This window comes from Sciurus carolinensis, unplaced genomic scaffold (genome assembly GCF_902686445.1).
Source record: "Sciurus carolinensis unplaced genomic scaffold, mSciCar1.2, whole genome shotgun sequence".
Lineage (NCBI taxonomy): Eukaryota > Metazoa > Chordata > Mammalia > Rodentia > Sciuridae > Sciurus > Sciurus carolinensis.
Window position 1 is genome coordinate 322,725 of NW_025920160.1, and position 20,574 is coordinate 343,298.

Genomic DNA, 20,574 nt, shown 5'->3' on the forward strand with positions numbered 1-20,574 from the left:
TGAATCAATGAGAACTTCATTAAAATGTTCAATAAAGTTTTAACAGCAATAACCTTTTTTTGTTTTCATTTCAGAAAACAAGATTTCAATAATAATTTACCATTAGTTATTATATTGTTGTTGAATTTTTTGTAGGTACTCTGTGAGAACTTAAGAAATTCCCTTCTATTACCATTTGTTGTTGCTGAATTTCTTATCAATTTAAATTATCTAATGATTTTTTCTCCTATAATCAGATGTTAATTTTCAAGTGTTAAACCACCCATGTTTTCTTGAACTAAATCCCATTTAGCTGTATTATTCTTTGTATGACTGGATTAAGCTTTGTAAATTTAAAACTTCTTTGCATGTATATTCTTCTTTTTTCATTTTTTTTTCTTTTTTCTTTTTGCAGTACTGGGGACTAAACCCAGGGCCTTGTGCTTACCAGGAAAGCACTCTACCAACTGAGCTATAACCCCAGGCCTGTGTGTATATTCTTAAGAGACTGGTCCCATTTTTCTTTTCTTCTTATAATGTCAAGATTTAGATTCAAGGCTGTGCTGGTTTTATAATTAAGAGAAGTTGTCTCTCTTCTTATTCTAGGTTGAAGATAAGTGGTATTTCTTCCTTAAAAGCCAAACTTTAGTTTTACATCTTTCAAATTTTCCCCCTCTAACCTACATCTAAGGTTTCCAGCAGTTTTAAAATAGTGTGCCTATGTATGATTTCTTTAAAACTTATCCTTGTCAGTAGTAAAAGTTTCTTGAATCTTTCACCAGTTTTGGAAAATTCTGGTCTATAATCTTTAGCTTTTGCCCTATTCTCTTGTTCCTCTCTTCCTGGAATTCTCATATGTTAAACTTAATTGTATCCCACATATGTCTATTCAAATTTTATATTCTTTCTTTACTTAATACTTCAGTTTGAAGTCTTTTTGTGAAAGGGTTCCTATTCCCTAATCCTATGTACTGCTGTGTCTCATCTATTAGGTGTGTAATTACAGTTAAAGAGTAAGATTTAAAGACAGAAATCAGTGTCTAAAATTTAATTATTTCAGCTTATCTGGATTTTTTCTTTCACTTATTTTTAATCTAGTAATGTAGTGACTACAAAAAAATTTAAAATATTAAGAAAATTTCAGAGTTGGGCACAGTGGTAGTCCCAACTCACTCAGAAGGCTGAGACAAGCAGATCATGAATTTCAGGCTGGTCTGGGAAACAGGAAGACCCTGTTGTAAAGAATAAAGAAAAAATTTCAAATTTTCAAACATCTAACTTGCTTTCCCATATAGAAGAAAAGGATACAATAGCAGTTTAAGACTAATTTATTTATATTTGTGTTTCCAAATAAAATTAACATAAATTCAATCAAAATTTTCTCTAGCCAAAATGTTCTACTATTAACTTATTCATTGTATAAAAATATAGTTTTAGGTCTTATTACCTAAAATATATTAAAATAGATCTTACCTGTTTTTTTAAGTTATCATTCAATTCTTTTAATGCATCAAAAGGATCTTAGTTTCTTGCTTACATTATTCCTTTTCTTAAGAATTTCACTTATGTATTCAACTTCTGCATCATGTTGCTAAGAAGAAAAAAAATACAATCTAATAATCAGATAAGGAACACATATCACTAATGCCACTGAATATAGATTAACTAAATTAGAACACATTCGGTCACAAAAAAAAAAATGTTAAGCAGTTGATTTAAGCATAGATGACTATTGTGGCAAATAATGTATAAAAATTGTGAAATAAACCAAATTAACAGTAAAACATCAAAAACATTTGTGAAAGACCCAAACATATTATCATATAAATAAGTAGAAATAAGTCTATTTTTTGATTCGTGCTAAGAGAAATTCACCCAAAGTCATCAATGTATTTTCTTTTTTATATCAAGGAATAATAAAACAACAAAGGATTTGTGATTTTTTTCAGGAGAGTAACAGGCAATTTGTAGCTCTATAGATTAACATGTAAATTTTAGCTAGTGTGTTACCATAAAGTAGCTAAAATTTTATGTCAGTTTTACACTTCAAACAATGTTAAATACATAATTTCTTTGAGCCCTATTTCTCTCCTGAATCAGTTTCAGAAATGATAAAAATCAACTTCCATCTAATTAAATTTAAATAGGATAAAATGTTTTAGGTTTAAGATATAAAATTCTTTCATTTATTCATAAAATATCAAAGCAAGCAAGTATCTACAGGAAATCAAGAAAATAAATTTCCTTCTAAGTAATTACATAAATATGATTAAAATAAAGCAGTTATGTTTATAATTAGTAAGAATAGTAGATAAATCTAAAGAAAGAAACAAGAATAAAATTAGCATGGAGAGATCTGAGAATTTAAACATTCTTTCCTTAGCCCTATGAAAAAATCCATTGTGAAAAAATTAGTTTCATGTAATTTTATTACTATATTAAGTGATCCCTTATATAACTGAGGATACAATCATAGGTAGTGACTTTTAAAACTACTTTAATATTTCTATTATCTAATCTTTCCACATCCAAAAGGTACTAAAGACATATGATAAGGTATGACAGGGTTAACCCAGTACACTCTTCTTTTCCTACTGATGTCCACTAAAAACCCTAGAGAAAACAGAAAGCAGCTACCTGATGGCTGTGAAAACTAAACAAGAGTCACAAATTAGAGAAGGGGGTAAAAATTTGAAGAAACAACATCAAAGGGGTGAAGTTTCCTGTTTCATTGTTTTTTCTTCTTTTTCTCTCAAACTTCTGCCCCAGGGTGGATTCCTGGATGGAAGTGGAGCTTTCTACTTTCCTAAGAGCTCTGAGATAAAGACAGTCAAGGAAACCAGGACGATGCCACCTTGTGATCTAGATTGTGGGGAGAATATTGGAGAAGAAATCTCAAAGCATCCTCTCACATTGGTGTACATAAAGATGTACAAATTGTGTTCATCTCTGAGTATTCCAGACAGAGGACAAATCAAGCACAGTAGGAAAAAGGCTTGAAGAGCTGAAGTAAGATTTTAAACTGTTACTGAGTCTCAAACTATCCTCTAAGTGGCATATGCACAAGAGAATTATGAAGCAAAACTGCAAAGGTTCTGAAAACCAAACTGAAGTGAGAACCACAGCCTACAGAAGGTCAGAAAGAGCTAAGGCCTTAATGTCACTGGGCTGAATAAATGTTTTAAATAAACAGTATTCTCCAGAGAATTCTAAAAGTTCCAGAACCTATACAATATGTTTCAAATACAGTCCAAATATCACTGAACATGCAAAGACCTGAGAAATGTAGTGAAGTTTCAAGAAAAAAAAAATCAACAGATGCCAATCTTGAGATGACCCAGATGCTGGATATTTAAGTATGTTCTATGAGGTAAATGTAAATGTGAAAGTAAATGTAAAGACAGAAATTGTTATGAGAAAAAAAATTAAAGAAAATAATTGGCGGTTTTAGATCTTCAAAATGTCAGAAATAAATAATCACTAAATAGGCTTGATTTAGTCAGGTATTTCACTGCTGTGATCAAAAGACCTGACAAGAACAATTTCAGACAAAATGTATTTGGGTCTCATAGTTTCAGAGGTCTCAGTCCATAGTTAGCTGACTCCTTTGCTCTGGGCCTGAGGTTAGGCAGAACATCATGGTGGAAAGGAGGGGCAGAGGAAAGCATCTCAGCACATGATACCAGGAAGCAAAGAAAGAACAAACCCTATTACCTACCTTCTCTAGTCACACCCTGTCTATAGTTACCACTCAGTTAAAACTATCAAAGGATTAATATCTGATTAAGATAATGCTTTTGTAACTCAATGATTTCACCTCTAAACTTTCTTCAACTGTATCAGACATGAGTTTTTAGGAGATACCTCATATTTAAATCATAACATTGTTCAATAGCAACATGGAGATGAAAAAAGAAAACAGTGAACTAAAAGACATATTAACAGAAATTATCCAGTCCAAAGAACACAAAAGAAAAAAAATGAGAAAAAGTGAACATAGCCTCAGAAATCTTCTGACTAACAGTAAAATGACTAATATATAAGTCTGGAGACACAGAGAAGAGAAGAGAATTGAAGCATAAAAAATTTGAGGAAATAGTTGCTGCAAATTTCCCAAATGTGGCAAAAGACATAAATTTACAAATTCAAGAAAAAAGATAAACCACAAATTGGATAAAGTCAAAGAAAAGCATGCCAAGTTAACATCATAAATGAGCTGCTGCTAAAAATCACAAGTTAAAGAAAAAAGTTTGAAATGAACCAATTTACAAAATATTCTGGAAAAGGCAGAACTAGTGACAGGAAATAGACCTATGGTTGTTAAAGGCTAAGGATGGGAAAAGAAATATTTGTAAAAGAATATAATAAAATTTTCTGAATGCTGGAATAACATTTTATCTTGAGGATGGTGTCAATTATAAAATTAAAAGCATTTTTCAAAACTAATATAAATGTACAATGAATTTTACTCTGTGTAAATTACATGTATAAGAGATAAGCTGTATGACACCAAGATACATTATAGTACATATAAATATTAAGCAAAAATAAATTATACTAACTGTAGTTAGTATAATAGTTATCAAACTGTACTAACTATATAAAATTCTTTCCAAAAGTATTTGAACAAAATATCATTGTTAGGAAACAATCAGGCATATCTAGGATGCAATATATTCCTCAACACTGCTGACCTAGACTCCAAAGATAAGTCCCAAGAACAATAAAAATAGTAATGGTTATCTACTATAGATTCAAAGAAGTCTAAGATAATGCATAGAGTTTGTGTAGGTCCTTGATTAGAAAACAACAAAATAAAACAAAAAAAGTAATAAAAGTCATGTTGGAGACCAAATGGGAAAGTGAATGTGGACTATATATTAAATTTTATTTTTCAATTAGCATTAATTTTCTGATATATAATGCTATACAGAATGTAGTTATTCTTAAGAGACACATGCCTAAGTATTTAGGGATACTATGTATTGATTTTTGCAAGCTAGTTTCAAATAGTTCAGAAAATAAAGTGTGTGTGGATCTGTGTGGGTGTGTGTGTGAGGAAAGGAGGGAGAAGGTTAAATGAGCAAATGTGACAAAATGTTAATTATTACACAAACTAAGAAAAAAGAAGTATATTACTCTAAAATTATGACTTTATAAGTACCTCCTTTAGAATTTGAAATCTTGTAAGAACCTCTTCTTCAACACCTTTAATTTTATTTAAGGCATTTTTATGTCTGAAAAGCAGTTGTTCTCTTTCAACTAAAAAGCATTATAGCTTTTGAAGTTCTTCAGCAAAATTCTGTTGTGCTGCAGTTTAACACTGTATCAAAATACCAGATATGAATGACTTTTAAAAAGAACATTCACAAAATCTGCAAATTACATTTTTATCCACTGATACTGATTTAACCAAGTGATTTTTGAAAATGCATTGTTACATAAAATAGGGATTATAGTAGTTGCTGCACATGGTCCATTATTTTACCTATATCCTCCACTCCCTTACTTTGTTGTTCTTCTATCACCAAGGGCTGAAAGACTCCAGGCCTGGGTTAACACACTTACCATCTTCCCTGTCCTGAGGATGAAAACCACAGATTAAAAACCATCACAGAACAATCACACACCATGTAAAGTGATACATTTTGAGTTCATGGTCTCAATTCTCTATTAAGTTATCAATGCTATTCAGAAAACTTGCTACATTTTCATGGTCATCTCTTTATTCTGTTCTCCATGTGTCTATTTCAAACCATTTTACTTTTTCCTAATTTTAAACACAACACCTTGGAACATTGTCTGTGGATGGCCTGGTAAATTCATAGGGAAGACCACAGAAGGGAACATCAGTTTCATGCCCTTCTCTTCTGTGCACAGATAGGTTCAGGATCTCATTGCCTTAAGTCCCTTTGTGAAGACTGCTCTGATTATCTCTAAACATTTTCAATCTCTCTTTTCACATCTGAAATAAAATATTTTGCTCCTTCCCATATTACCTCCCCAACCAAACCTCCTAAAACATTGTCTACATTTGCTGAACCTTCTTTACCTCCAAGTCATTCCTCAATTCATTTTTAATCTGGTTTCAGCCCACACTGCCCTACTAAAATGACTTACTTGTTATGAAATTTAAAGAAAACTTCTCAGATCTTATTTTACTGAATCTCTCAGCAGCATGTTATATGACTCTCTCTTTCCTTCAACTTAAAATACTTCAATGTCTTGCATGATATCATGTTCTCCTGGTTTTCTACCACCTTCTCTGGTCATGGCTTCTCAGTCTCCACCATCCTGTAACTACTATGGTTGCTCAGGATTTGGGTTTAAGTTATTTTTCTTCTCATTCTTCACACTCTCTGCTTGATTATATCCATTCAATGGCTAAAATTACCATATGTTCCCAACCTGCAACTGTTCAGTTGATAGTCTCAAGTGCCAAACTCAAGTCTAAACAGCCTATTTAACATCTATACCTGTATACTTTCAGGTAGCACAAAATAAGCATGTCCAAATCTGAATTCAGCTAGACATCACAGAAATATATAAAGCAAAACCACAATAAGACCCAGAAAAATAAAGGATGTGTTTCTCAAAAACAGAAAAATAACTGATGGAAAAGATGTGGGGAAAATGGAAGCCTTATATACTGCCTAGTGGAAATGAAAAACAGTCTTCCAGTTCCTCAAAAAAGTTAAACACAGTTATCCTATGACTCAGCCATTCCACTGTAAGTATACACCCAAAAGAAATGGAGTACATGTCCACACAAAACATAAATAAAACATTCATAGCAGCATTACTCATGATAGCCAAATAGTGGAAAAAACTCAAATGTCCAGAAATTAATGAGTAAAATAAAAATGTGATATATCTATATAATGGAATATTACTTAGCAATAAAAAGCATGTGCTAGGCAGGCACCAGGGAGCATACATGTAATCATAGCTACTCAGGAATCTGAGGCAGAAGGATTGTAAATTCAAAGTCAACCTGGCAATTTTGCAAGAACTTGCCTTGAAATAAAAATAAACAAGTTGGGAATGTAGCTCAGTGATGTAACTCCTCTGGGTTCAATCCCCCAGTACTAAAAGGAAAAGAATAAAAAGCATGGGCTGATATATGGTATAACATGAATGAACCTTAAAATTAGCATGCTAAGAAGTCAGTTATTTTAAAAGATCACATATTATATGATTCCAGTATTATGAACAGTTCAGAATAGACAAACATATAGAAACAGAAAGTAGATTAGTGGTTACCTAGGGCTGAAGGGATTTTGGAGAACATGAAGAATAACCTCTAATGTGTTGGGGTTTCTTTTTGGGATAATGAAATATTCTAAAATTGGTTACAGTGACAACAGTACAACTCTGTGAATATAATAAAAATAATTTAAATATATACTCTAAGGCAGCTTGGGACCCACGGCCATTCTAGCCAACGCTGCACACTCCCACTGAACTGCCACCTGCTTGCTCGTCTCAGTTGCAGTTCACTAATAGCTCCCAGAAAAATGCACTGTGGACACGAGGTCTCAGGCAAGAGACTTTATTATGCGGACAACAAACACATCTGCTCCAGGGTGAAAAGAAAGGAAAAAAGAGAAAGATGGCGTGTAGCTTCTCCCAGATATTGGAATCTCCCAGGCTGGAAGGAACCAATAGCGAAGGAGAATACTTGCAAGCTGACTGATGAACCAATAGCTATCTAGCATGTTAGGATGTAATGTGGGGAGCAGGAAAATGGTGGCAATGTAAGCCAGAAATTCCTGTAAGTAAGAGACAGGCAGAGTGCAGATTGACAGGTGGTTGGGAGGTTGGAAATTCCTGTAATGTAGGAGGCGGGCAGAGCACAGATTGACAAGTGGTTGGGAGGTGGGGTACCGGCTTTATATTACATATACTAAAAATTAATTTTTAAGTTATGAGTTAAAAAGGAATAAACTAATCTCTTCTTCCTCCAGTTTTCTGTATAAGCAAAAAGCAGCATGATTTATCCAACTGTCCAAAAACTAAACTTGCATTTTGCCCTTGATAAAACTTCTAGCATATCTCCTACATCCAAACAATCTCTAAGTCCTATTTAACCCACCTTTTAAGTATCTCTGGAATCCAACCCCTTCTCTGTATCCTTGAGGTCCCCAGCCTAATACAAGACACTTCAGACTATTAACATTATTTCACACCAAGTTCTCTAACCTCTCACACTGGTGACAATGCATTAAACACTAACACATTTGGATGCTGACTGTCCCCCAAAGGCCCATGTATTAAAGGCATGGTCGACAGAATTACACTAAGTAGGAGGTTGTGAAATCTTTATAAGCTGGGTCCTAAAGAAAGATCTTTAGGTCACTGGGTATGTGCCACTGAAGGGGACAGTGGGACCCTGATGCCTCTGTCCTTTGATTCCTGGCCATGAGGTAAGCAGTGTTTTTTATTCCAAGTTCCTTCCATATGTACTGCCTTGCTACACACCCAAAGCAAAGGAGTCAATCAATCATGAACTGAAATTTCTAAAACTATGAGCCAAAATAAACTTTTTCCCTTTGTAAGTTGATTATCTCTGGTATTTTGTAACAGTGATAGAACACTAACACATAGATGACTCCCAAATTAGATAATCACCCACTATCTACTTTCTAATAGCCAGGTTAATATGTTTTACTACCAAACCTGACTCATTTCAAACAGAAATATTGCTCTTCTTCCTGAAATGCATTCTTTCTCCACAACGCACAAACCAGAAACATGAGAATCAACTTACTTACTTTAGTCTTCCTATACTTCATTGAATTCATCATGCCAAGTCCAGAATATTTTACCTCTACAATAACCTTTATTCTATTCCTCTGATACCACCCCAGTCCAAGTCACCCTTATTTCTTACCTGGGATCCTGCAGTAGAATGCTCTCTGATCTCTCAATTTATACCCCTGTCCCTCTCTAAGACATTTATGTAAACACACATTAAATTTTGCAACTTTCATGCTTTAAAAATCTTCAGAGCTACCTACTACATTTTCTTTTAATAAATACATTAACTTACCATGCCTCAGGAACTTCTCATACTGGAATTTCTCAGTGTAGAATCTAAATCTTTCACTGGGCTAAGCTCTACTCATTTTTCAGGATTTAACTTAAATGTTAATTTCTCAGAAAAGTCTTACCTCAATCTCCTCCAATTTCAATCAAAATCTCTCCCATCAGGTACTTACATTATACATCTATTTTCCTTCATTTAAGTTTATAAAATTATAATTATATGGGTACTTATGACTTCTTCTAATAAGCTACATGTAGCAAGAGGCATATATGTTTTACTCAACACAAATGTATATTAATAGGTACACCAATATTTACTGAATACATTAAATCAATAGTGTAACAAAAATGTATATGCTTGGAGACTACCAATTCCACTTCAAAGCATCTCTGAGTCTTTTGAATAGACAACAAGCTGACAAAATTTATAGCCAAGGAATTATCACTGAAATTAAATTGTTGACAGACATGATCAAGAACTACTGCAGGGATGTGGCCCCTTAAATATTGGGATGAATGTGGGAAGATGATGACTAGTGGGCAACAGAACAAGACTGGAATGGTGACAACATGAGGAAAAATACTGTCAGGTTAGAAGCCTTGAATGAGTATGAATAATGGCTTTTCAGAGAAATCCAGATACCCTCTCTAAATGTGCCTGTTTGGTGCCTATTCTACTATGGCATAAAAATTGGATCAAGTATATGTTCCTATTAAACTTTTGTCAAAAAACTCTTTTAATTGTAAAAGCAAAAAAAGTACATGCTTAATAACAACTCTTAACACTACAAAGCAAATTTTGAAGTCAGTCTAAAGATTAAATAAATCAGATTAATCCCTTGTACTTTACTTTTAAAAAGATATTTTTCTTTATTGTTTACTATAGATGATCTATCCTTGCAACCTTGCTTCTTTTTTATTCTATTGAGTATTATCAAGTCTTTCTACTGTCACTTCTTTGATTAAAATAAACCTATAAAATAGCTAGCCTCAGTTTTCACTATTTTATTTCCCAGACAGGAAGCTAAATTCACAATATGACAATCACTCCTTTCCAAACAACACTCATCTCTTAATTCCTTGTACCTGGATTGACCTTTCCATTGTTCTCCTCTCTAAATTCTACCTCTGGGTCAAAGACCAGATTTTGTCTTTCTCTAATTTTTTTCCTAGTGATTCAGGTTAAGAAAAACTTTTTTCTGAAATGCTACATTATTACAACATGAATTAATTTATTACAACATGAATTAATTAATGAACAACTGGTTTTTAAAATGTTTTTGGTATTTCAAGTGTATATAATGTTTCCAATGAAAAGAATAGCAAACAGAAAGTATTACATGTGTTTCTTTCTGTACTCCTAGTGGAAATGTGATAAATATATAAATTATATCCTTTAGAAACAAACACCAAAGAAAAGATAGACTGCAAGAAGCTTCAAAAATACATTTTAGTTAGAATTGACAAGGAAACTTCTTACTATGTAATACTTAAAACAATGAATCTCAAATACCTAGTTCAAAAAGCACACTTTACCTGCAGATTTGTTTCAGAAGAATTGGATGGGATGAGGATAAACATAGAACATAGGATAATCTGAAGCCTAATACACATTGCCCACAGAAAAAAATCACTACTACCAATATTTTTCTTTCATTCTCTACATTTTCTCACTCAACAGTTCCTACAAATTGAGTTTGTTCCCTTCTGACCTTGCCTTAACCCAATTATCTATACTAATTAAAATTTTATTCAAATTTTGCAAATACTTAGTACCTAGAATATAAATATTTCTGAATTCTCAAATCAGTATTTAGATCTTACCTGCAGTTTCAGATGTATTTGAAATAACTCATCATATACCTGATTTATCTGATGTGGAAGTAAAGTCTGCTTGTTTGACACTTTGGATTTTGGATAGCTGGCACTTTTCAAAGAAGAGTCAGTGACATTGCAACATTCAGTCTGAGGTCTTGATGAGGCCCTATCTGTTGGCAGGTCAAATGCAAAGTAAACAAAATTTTAATTATAAACTTTATTATAGCTCCAAATAGTCTCAGAGTAACCTTCAAGAAAAATGATTTTAACTATAAAATTACAGTATTGTGAAAAATTTCAGAAAAGAAAGAATGTTACAGCAAATACAGTAAAATGTTAATATTTAGAAAATTTGGGTTAAAAGTATACAGGAATCCTTCATGCAACTTTTCTCTAAGTATGAAATTATTTCAGATTTAATTATTTTAAAATGCATGAGAACACTATGTATTAACTGCCTAGAATATGAAATGGAATATCACTTCAGAAGCTTAACACACCCTTCTCAGTACCCAAACTAACAAGAAGTCTAAATACAATGTTAATTATTGCCTTATTTTTATTTTTAATTTCTATCACTTATATCTAATAAGTCCTTATTTATGAGGCAGTAAAAACCTCTACAGTAAATATTATAAAATGCTTAAGAAACTGAAGAGACTAGAAGATAAAGATGAAAAGACATCCCACATTCATATACTAGGAGAATTAGCATTGTTAAAATGACCAAACTATCAAAAGGCAATCTACAAATTCAATGCAATTCCCATCAAAATACCAATGACATTCTTCACAGAAATAGGGAAAAAAATCTTAAAATTCAGAAGAAAGCATAAAAGACCCAAAGTTGCCAAAGCAATCCTGAGGAAAAATTATAGAGCAAGGCTAGAGGCAGCATGGTTCCTGATTTCAAATATGCTAGAATGCATTTTGATGGTAATAAAAATATCATGGTATTGACATAAAAAATAAATACAAAAAACAATGGAATTAGAGGACTCAGAAATAAACTCATGCCTCTATAGTTATCTGATTCTCGACAAAGTAGTCAAAAACACATTGGAAAGAAGATAACCTCTTCAACAAATGGTACTGGGAAAATTGGATATTCAAATGTAGACAATTGAAACTAGACCCCTATGTCTCACCCTGTACATGAATCAACTCTAAATAAATCCTAATAGTTCAGGAAATGGTAGCAAGAATTGACAAATGGGATTACACCAAATTTTAAACCTTCCACACAGCAAAAGAAAGAAGAGAGTTAAGAGAGATCCTACAGAATGGCAGAAAGTATTTGCCAACTATTCATCTGAAAGAAGATTAACATCCAGAATTATAAACACAAAAAGGTTATCAACAAAAGAGCAAGTAATCCAACAAATAAATGGGCAAAGAGCCTGCACAGACACTTCTCAAAAGCAAGTATAAATGTCCAATAAATATGTGAAAAAGTGCTCAACATCTTTGGCCATCAGGGAAATACAAATCAAAACTACACTGAGATTCCACCCCACCTAGTCAAAACAGCTAGTCAAAAAACCAAAAATAACAAATGCTGACAAGGATGTGAAAAAGGAACACTTACACATTGTTGGTGTGAATGTAAATTAGTACAGCCATTATGGAAAACAATAGTCAGGTTCCTCAAAATCTTAAAAACAGAATTACCATATGATGCAACTATATAGCATCCCTGGCTATATTTCTGGAGGAAACGAAGTCAGCATACAAAAAAGATATTTGCATACCTATTTTTATTGTGGCATTACTAACAATAATCAACTTAAGGAATCACCCTAGGTGCTGTCAATAGATGGATAGGTAAAGAAAATATGACATATATACATATGGAATATTATTCAGTCATAAAAAAGAAACAAACATGTCATTTGCAAGAAAGCAGATGGTACTGGAGTTTCTCATGTTAAGTGAAATAAGCCAAACTCAGAAAGATAAGTGTCACATGTTTTCCCTCATACATGGAAACTGTTAGGAAAAAAAGATAAAATGAAAGTAGAGAAGGTATTTTAGGGAAGGAGAAGAAAAACAGACAGTGAAAGAAAAGAGTAAGAGAAAGTAGTTGGGAGGGTGCATACAATTAAAACATGATATATGCATGTATGGAAAAGTCAGTGAAACCCATTAATTTATAAAATTAATCAGTTAATATTTGTAACAAAATTTGTCTAAAGTAAAAGAAATATTAAAGCAATTTTAACACATACCCCCACACACAGTTCTTGCTTGTTTTTCCCAATTTCAACTATATGTCTCTAATGATTTCTATAACTTCCTTCTTTAAATAGTAATAAGTTCTCTGAAATCTACCCATGATGATTTCAGAATAATGGGCTCAAAAACTTTCACTACTTTATCCTATTTAATAAATACATGAAAACTTTCTCCCACAGAGAGGTATTTGAGCTGCTTGGGTTATACAGGTGCTACACAGTCATGCATCTGATACACAAGTTCAAGAGTTTTTCTGGTGCATATGACTGTAGCATACATATACTATGCTATATGAACAAGTTTAACTTTACTGTTGATGCATTTTCTTCCAAAGTGGTTACATTAATTTACTCCCAAATGCAGTGGATAAGTAAGTTGCTTTCAGTTCACATCCCTGTGAACACTATACCATCAGAATTCATTTTCTTCTAATAATTAGAGCATAAAATGCTCTCTAAGAAGTGGTTATAACTTGCATTAGCTTAAGGAGCCCAGCATTTTAGACAGATCCTGAACTAATTTTTAAGAAAGAAAAGTTTCACGTCATTCAGTTCAGTAAATACACTAAAAGTAAGATCAGTTCAGTGTTTTGCTTGCCTCTCCAAGTTCCCACCTTACCAATTTCTGGTCTAAGCACTCCTTACATTTTTGGTAAACTTTCACATACATTTAGCTTTTAAAATAGTTTAATCTATGTTTTTAGTGGGAAAACCCAAGTCCAAGTTGAAAGAATCTTCATTGTCTTCAAACACTGAGATCCATATGTCAAAGGGGGTGAAGGTGAAGCGAGAAAGGGGAAATGAGTATTTATTGTGTGCAGAAAACATATTTGAAGGAAGAAAAGAGAGAATCAACAACAGAGCTGGAATCCTTACAGACAAAAGGCAAAAGGCTTCATCACTGGTTGCCTCTTTGCATGAAATCCTGACAAATCTGTGAACGGAAGACAGGTACACAGAGAGTTGCTACTAGTTCAGTGTTGTGGAAGCAATACTATAAATAATCTGTACTGTTTTCTCAAAATATTAGGGTTAGGAAAACATTACCACAATCATTCCCTCACTTTCTAACAAACACTGACATGAGAAAGAATTGAAGGCATCACAGAAGTATTGTTACTAACTTATCTTGAGAAGTTTTGAAAGCACAGACATACAACTGGAAAATAATAAAGTTCACTTTTCATTTCGCTAGTTAATAACAAGCACAGTAACCATCTCATGGTTTACAAAAATTCAGAACATAGAAATACCCAGAGAACAGAAATACTCCTAAGGACCAGTGTTATTATTAAGAGGCAAGTTTTATGTGTGCTAAAAAAAAAATTACTATTTAAATTTTTTTGTAGATGTAAATGGATAAAATGCTTTTATTTTATTTTTATGTGGTGCTAAGGAATGAACCCAGTACCTCACACATGATAGGCAAGCATTCTGCCATTGAGCCACAGCCCCAGCCCCTAAATTTCTATTTAAAATGAAAAATGCACACACACACACACACACACACACACACACACACACACACACGTATATATTACATTTTTTGATTGTTTTTAAGACTTGTTATTTTGGAGGTACTAACTCTATGATCATTCTCAATCACTTCTTCTATTTTCCGATATTTCAAATCATGAAAAAAGTCCAGGTCATCATCTAGACTTTTAAAAAAAGTCCATCACAGAAACCTGGAAGTTTATTATAGTATTTCAAAAGAATAAAATTTCTTTTTAAATATTAGGAGCATAACAAATGAGAAAAATTTGAAAAGCAAACATTTTTTAAATGCAATAAATAAACATGTAAAAGACAAAAAAAGTAAAAATGAACCATTATTGATTTTGGTAACACACTAAGCATCCTTCAACCTTTTCTCGTCATTACATAAGGCTGATTAGAAATGACATATATCTCTAGAATGCTCTAGAACTGCCAAATTCTTTCTGCTAATCCCCAGTAATTCAGTGAGAGAGATACAGCATATACTATTATCTATTTTAGGTAAAGAAATAAAGTTTACCCTGATGAAACTGAACTCTTGAGAAGTTAAGTAACTGACATTGACATGACTAGTAAAGACTGAAATGGAACTAGAATCTAAGGTTTCTCTCAAAAGATCATCTTAGACAAGAAATTTCTAGAGCAGCACTGTTCAAAGGAAATACAATGCAAGACACATAGGTCATTTAAAATTTTCTGGCAGAAATAGGTAAACTTTAACAATATATTGTATTTAATTTGGTATAACTACAATGTTACCACTTCAACATAAATCAATATAAAAAATTATTAAGAAGACATTGTACTTTCTTTTATCCATGCTAAGTCTTTCAAATCCAATGTGTATTTTAGATTTACAGTATCTCAATTCAGACCAGCACATTTCAAGTTCTCAGTAGCTACATGTGGTCTGTAGTCACTGTGCTGGACAGGGTACTTCTAGATGGATTGTAGACAGGAACTGTGAAAAAGATCCACTGGTGTGAAAACCTTCATAATCCAAAACCTTCATATTAGAACTTGGAATTATACCCATGTCACTTATATAAACATAAAATGACTAAAATATCAGTTAAACATAAGAACATAATTTCTAGGAAGGAATAATTATTAAATTATTTTCTACTTATCTTATTTTACCTTCAATCTACCTCATGTCCTGGTCTTGAATTGATTATTTTGTGAATGACAAATTAAAGAATACTACCAATAATGAAAACAGTTTATTTTTGAGTATTTTACTATGTATCCAGCAATGTTCAAAGTGCTTTACATGAATCAACTCATTTAAGGAGAAAAAGAGGCAATTCATTTAAAATATTCAACCTCCCAAATATGGTTATGTTAATAATATAGAGATATTTAAGCACAATTATTTATTTCAACATTTTGTATATGCACACATCTTTATAGTTTTACATTATTTCAAAATGTTTTTTTTATTCTTGAGACCCACAGTATTTTTTTACCCACAAACTGTTATAATTAAAGATTTAATTGAACATTCATTTCACCATTATCTCCTTTATAAAACTATAACCCTGTTTAACACAGTATTCCATAATACATTTTTGGTTACTACATCCCCTTCAATTGTTTTCCCAACTACTTCATGTACAGTGCCTAATATTAATGGAATAGACACTGACTTGAATGTCACCACCCCAAAATCCTATACTGCAGTTTTTTTCTGAGTTCATTTTTTAAAGAAAAGAGAACAGTTTTCATTTCCATATGCATGGATGAATACACACATAAGTAATTTTTTTATTTCTTAAATTAGGCAAATAATTTACCTTTCCATTATGCCACTAAACACAAGCTGTCTATGCTTTAATAAGAAATTCTCAGCAAAAATTAATAAATTAGTCTCTTCAACTATTCAGTGGGTCCCAGACTGCTTATTCATCTCCTCAAGGAAAAGCAAACACAAGAAAAATTTGCTCTTTTCCCTTTCTCAGTTTCTTGAAGTACTGAGTGAAAAATAACAGTAATAATTCAGACTACTTAACCAATTCACGTTTAAGTGCTTGAATGAACTGCAAAAAGGTGTTGTGCAAAGTTTTCTTTCATCAGGATATTTTGAGTAACCAACTTTATCTCTAGAGAAGTGAATATCCAAATCATCTGTCAATAAAAAAGGTATACTAACAACACATACTAATTATCTAATCCTAGACTCCTACAATAAGACTCCATCCACCAACTGCTTTCTTATCTGTATGTCACCTAAATGCAACTTTAGAGAAAACTGGAATTAAGAACTCCTGAATATGGTTGATTAGAGGAACTCAAGGCTTACCTACTGCTCTGTGAGACTGAACCAAAATGGAAGCTATGCAGCTGCATGTTGAGGTAGGGGCCATAGAAAAGTATTGGAGTGCAAACACAGGGAACCAGTGATGAGGCAAACCCCAAAATATGGTGCTTTAAAATAAAAAGAAACTCAGAATCTACATAGCAAGCTATCAAGGGAGAAGAGATTACCTGAACTTTGCAAGAAATTCATCAATGTCATGAGGAGTCATCTAAAGATGGGTCCCACTGTCTGAATTTATTGCATGGGAGATCTGAAACCCCTGCATTTTTTTGTATCTCCAAAATCCAATGTCCTCTCCTCTTCTCTGTTCCAGTAGGTGTCCATTCAGAGAGTCAGTTTGGGCCCAGGAATTGACTGCTGAGGATTCTAGGCAGTGGAAAATATGGTCTATGTGGCAGAGAGAAGCAACAAAACACTTCTACATAAAATGTATGGTTGGATCTCTTGAAAAGGAGGGATAGCATCTGTGAGTGGACTTATAAGAGGGCTCAGTCCAGGAGCACCATGGTTTGAACTGGTAAATCTCTTCACCCAGGAGGCTCCATACCCCAGTGCAGATTCCACTGATTTGGTGGTCCATGCTCAGAGGCAGACAACAAACCACTACAGTTTGGATATTTGTCACATGTCCAAGAGTACAGACTGAAGATCTTGGGACCATGGGTGAGCAAACCAAACTGGTTCACAGGCATGGAGGCTGAGAGGCTAGTGGATGGCTCCCACTGTCACTGCAACCCCATTCTTGATGCAAAATCAGAGATCTTGGGCATGAATTTAGCCCTGCCGCAGGTAACTTTGACTTAGCCTTGGCTTGTGGGCAAGGGGAGGCTGAGATCAGTTCACACACTGCCCTAACTGGTTTGGCCTGCCTGAACTGGAGCTGAAAATGAACACATCACACTGCCACCAGCACTCACAACATCCCTATATCTGGCAAATGACAAAAATTTGAGGTCTTGGAAAGAAGTGTCTCCATCTTAAATATCTTGGCAAGGAGGAATATGACATTCTTTGGTTTTCCTTTCATTTTAATTTTGTTCTTTGTTGTTTTGTTTCCCTTTTTTAAATACTTTTATCCAATTTTATTAGTTTTAATTATTTAATTGTAGTTTTGCTCTTGTCTCTACTTTCTCATTTTTATCCTTTCTCTGTCTTTTCACTTGCCTTCTTTCTTCTGTTTCCTCCCTTTAAAATTTTATCCAGTATTTTTTTTTTTGCACAGTACTGAGGATCGATCCCAATGTTGTTCTTCCACTGAGCTACAAGTCTTTCATTTTTTACTTTTAAGACAGAGTATCAGGGCTGGGACTGTAGCTAAGTGGCACAGAGCTTGCCTAGCATGTGTGAGGCACTGGGTTTGATCTTTAGCACCACATAAAATAAATAAAATAAAGGTATTCTGTTCATAAACAGCAAAAAAGAAAGAAAGAAAGAAAGAAAGAGAGAAAGAAAAAAAGAAAGAAAGAAATACAGAGTATCGTTAAACACTCAGGCTAATATCAAACTTGAAATAGTCCTGCCTTGGCCTCCAGAGTAGATGGGATTATAGGTATGAGTCAATGTGCCCAGCTATTTCAATATTAATTTTACTTTCATTAAGATCTAATTTTTAACCTATTCTATATTATGAGTACCCTTTTCTTCTCTCTGGTTATTGGGGTTGTAGAGGTTCTTTTTTTATGTTTTCATTGTATGTTGATATATGACTTGCTTTCAAGTTGTTTGTTGTTACTGGTGGTCATTTTTCTCCTCTCAAACTAGCACTATGGATTAAGTCCAATACCTGGAACATGGTGGATGCTATGACACTGAGCTTTAGCCCTGACCCAGCTGACAGAAATTGTACCTTAGTCTATCCAGGACTGAGTCTTCCTCAAAGTTTGATGGATCCTTCAACATGAAAATAGGGTGGAGATAAGCACCCAGTAGACAACCTGGCTGCAAGTATGCACAGATGACAGGGGTGGGCTGAAGACTTCTACAGTCCCTGAGCAACAACATAGAAATAACATGACTGTTGTTACCATGCCACTATTAAGGGTCCCTAGCATCGGCTGCACCCAAGTCCTCTTACACTGTACAGTGCTGAGAGAAACAGCCATGTAAAGTATACTTTGTATATTCCACTGTCTACATCATGCTCACAGAAGGCCTACAATGAAAGAATATCCCTCAGTTTCTGACAAAGTACTCAGAGTCAAAATCCACCAAACACAGTCTAAGAAACTTCAAGGAAACTACAGCATAAACTCCATTTGCAATGAATCTCAACACTACACAAAAATCTAATATCCCACAGCACAATGTAAAAAGGTTACTCACTAATAAGACCCTCACATAATAATGGAAGAGATCAGTAGTTCAACAAATGTGAAAGTCTTAAGACAGAAAACAAAAACATGAAACAAAGCAACATGACTCTTCAAGTTTATAACTTCCCAAGAACCAAATCCATAAGTACCAATGGAGATAAAATACTGGAACAAAGAAGTTTAAAAACTGATTATTCAAATAATCAAATGAGGGCTGTACATAGCTCAGTGGTAGAATTCTTGGCTCACACATGTGAGGCACTGGGTTCAATCCTCAGTACCACAGAAAGATAAATAAATAAAATAAAGGTATTTTGTCCAACTATAATTAACAGTAATTTAAAAAATGATTAAATTAATTCAAAGAAGATACAAATAAGTAAATGAATAAATTAAGGAATAGAATGCAGTATGAAAGAGTAATTTAATAAAGAGAGATTCTGGGTAAAAGACAAACAGAAATTATGGAAATAAAAAAACTCATTAAGTCAAGATAAAAACCCCAGTTCCAAGTCTCACCAATAGACTAAACCAAGCAGAAAACAAATTTTCAGAGTTTGAGCCCAGGGCCCGTGTTATGCTTCAATGGTAGAGCACTTGGCTAGCAAACATAAGTCCCTTGGGTTTGCTACCCAGCATCACATAAAATAGAAAATGAAGTCACTTAAGAGAATAGAAAAAAACACAAAGCATACTCTCAAACCAAAATGGAATTAAACTTGAAATCATTAACAAAAATATTCACTGGAAAAAATCCAAACAATTTGGAAATTGAACATAAATAACATGTCAAAAAAGAAGTTTCAAGAGAAATTAAAAATACTTTGAGTTGAATAAAAATTAAAATGCAAATTATAAAAATTGGAGAGATGCCATGAAATCAAGGATGTGGACAATTTGGAGCAATAAATGCATCAATTTAAAAAGATCTAAAATCAAAATATAAACTTCTACCTTGAGAAACTAGAAAAGAAGAGCAAAATAAACCTACACCACATAGATAGAATTAAAAGATCAGAAACCAAGAAAATGGAGCTGAAGATGTAGCTCAGTAGTAGAGCACTTGCCCAGGATGTGTGAAGTACTGAGTTCAATCCTTAACACCATATAAAAATAATAAAAGAAAATAAAATAAAGGTATTCTGTTCATCTACAAGTATAAAATATAAAAATTTAAAAAAGAAAAATCAATGAAATGGGAAATCAAGAGATGAAAGAAAAAGATATCAAAACCCAAAACTTCTTTGTCAAGATCAATAAAAGTTGAAAAACCTGTCACCATGCTAACCAAGAAGAGAGGAGTCACAAATTACATCACAAATGAAACAGGTCTCAGAACTAATGATCATGGACATTAACAGTA

General features: G+C 33.3%; 1 pseudogene; it reads right to left on the reverse strand.

The window, feature by feature from the left end:
* LOC124974654 (coiled-coil domain-containing protein 138-like) overlaps positions 1-17,591 on the reverse strand; it is a 94,573-nt pseudogene extending 76,982 nt beyond the window's left edge.
* Positions 17,592-20,574: the final 2,983 nt, after the last annotated feature.